Raw genomic sequence first — 2,500 nt, forward strand, 5'->3', positions numbered from 1 at the left:
CGGACCCGACGCTGTGCGCGCTGCAACGGATGCTGGTGACGTTGCAACGGAAGCTGGGGGCGTTGCAGCGGAAGCTGGGGGCGTTGCAGCGGAGGCAGGTCGCGTTGCAACGGATGCTGGGGTCGTTGCAACGGATGCTGCGCGCGTTGCAACGTTGGCTGGGGGCGTTGCAGCGGAGGCAGGTCGCGTTGCGATGTTGGCTGGGGGCGTTGCAACGGAGGCAGGTCGCTTTGCAACGGATGCTGGGATCGTTGCAATGGAAGCTGGGGGCATTGCAACGTTGGCTGGGGGCGTTGCAACGGATGCCGAGCGCGTTGCAACGTTGGCTGGTGACGTTGCAACGGAGGCAGGGCGCATTGCAACGGATGCTGGTGACGTTGCAACGGAGGCAGGGCGCGTTGCAACGTTGGCTGGGGGCGTTGCAACGGAGGCAGGTCGCGTTGCCACGGTTGCTGGTGACGTTGCAACGGAGGCAGGGCGCGTTGCAACGTTGGCTGGGAGCGTTGCAACGGATGCTGGTGACGTTGCAACGGAGGCAGGGCGCGTTGCAACGTTGGCTGGGGGCGTCGCAACGGAGGCAGGTCGCGTTGCCACGGTTGCTGGTGACGTTGCAACGGAGGCAGGGCGCGTTGCAACGTTGGCTGGGGGCGTTGCAACGTTGGCTGGGGGCAGTGCAACGGATGCTGGGGTCGGTGCAACGTTGGCCGTGCGCGTTGCAACAGAGGCAGGGCGCGTTGCAACGGATGCTGGTGACGTTGCAACGGAGGCAGGGCGCGTTGCAACGTTGGCTGGGAGCGTTGCAACGGAGGCAGGGCGCGTTGCAACGTTGGCTGGGGGCGTTGCAACGGATGCTGGGGACGGTGCAACGTTGGCTGGGCGCGTTGCAACGGAGGCAGGGTGCGTTGCAACGGATGCTGGGTTAGGTGCATCGTTGGCTGGTTTCGTTGCAACGGAGGCACCCGCCGTTGCAACGATGGCTCGGAGCGTTGCAACGGAGGAGCCAAATTTTCATATCTCATAATTGGCTCGTGCATTTTTTCTAAAATTTTGAGGGAACCTTGGTAATATTATGTGAAGGCTGCACAAAAAAATCCAGGTCAAAAATCGCACGTTTGCTCCGTTTTTCATTTTTTTTGAATTTCCGGCTTTCCGGGCGGTAAAAAAATCGGCAAAAAAAATCGGCACGGTGTAAATTCACCAAATTTGGGGGATGGAAAGATCTTATTTTTCTAGAGGTTGTTGCAAAAAACGGCGTCAAAATTCGACCTCTAGAGCACTTTCCTTGAGTATGTCTCCTCACGGAAAAGGACGTCTACCCGTGGCACTTTGGTAATGGCTCGGCAGCCTATTATAGGGGGGAGGGGTGTCGTGATGCTGAAACTCGAGTTGCCCAAAGGCTTGCTGGGCGCAATGCCAGCAAGATGCACGTTGCCTTGCCATCCCCTAGGCACACTAGCAAGCACGTTGTGGTTGTGGTGTGCCGCCGGGCTCCCCCGCCCCCCACGGAGGCACCCGCCGTTGCAACGATGGCTCGGAGCGTTGCAACGGAGGAGCCAAATTTTCATATCTCAGAATTGGCTCGTGCATTTTTCGTGAAATTTTGAGGGAACCTTGGTAATATTATGTGAAGGCTGCACAAAAAAATCCAGGTCAAAAATCGCATGTTTGCTCCGTTTTTCATTTTTTTTGAATTTCCGGCATTCCGGGCGGTAAAAAAATCGTCAAAAAAAATCGGCACGGTGTAAATTCACCAAATTTGGAGGATGGAAAGATCTTATTTTTCTAGAGGTTGTTGCAAAAAACGGCGTCAAAATTCGACCTCTAGAGCACTTTCCTTTAGTATGTCTCCTCACGGAAAAGGACGTCTACCCGTGGCACTTTGGTAATGGCTCGGCAGCCTATTATAGGGGGGAGGGGTGTCGTGATGCTGAAACTCGAGTTGCCCAAAGGCTTGCTGGGCGCAATGCCAGCAAGATGCACGTTGCCTTGCCATCCCCTAGGCACACTAGCAAGCACGTTGTGGTTGTGGTGTGCCGCCGGGCTCCCCCGCCCCCCACGGAGGCACCCGCCGTTGCAACGATGGCTCGGAGCGTTGCAACGGAGGAGCCAAATTTTCATATCTCAGAATTGGCTCGTGCATTTTTCGTGAAATTTTGAGGGAACCTTGGTAATATTATGTGAAGGCTGCACAAAAAAATCCAGGTCAAAAATCGCAGGTTTTCTCCGTTTTTCATTTTTTTTGAATTTCCGGCATTCCGGGCGGTAAAAAAATCGTCAAAAAAAATCGGCACGGTGTAAATTCACCAAATTTGGAGGATGGAAAGTTCTTATTTTTCTAGAGGTTGTTGCAAAAAATGGCGTCAAAATTCGACCTCTAGAGCACTTTCCTTTAGTATGTCTCCTCACGGAAAAGGACGTCTACCCGTGGCACTTTGGTAATGGCTCGGCAGCCTATTATAGGGGGGAGGGGAGTCGTGATGCTGAAACTCGAGTTGCCCAA

This window comes from Arachis ipaensis, chromosome B7 (assembly GCF_059453495.1).
Source record: "Arachis ipaensis isolate K30076 ecotype BB chromosome B7, ASM5945349v1, whole genome shotgun sequence".
Taxonomy (NCBI): Eukaryota; Viridiplantae; Streptophyta; class Magnoliopsida; order Fabales; family Fabaceae; genus Arachis; species Arachis ipaensis.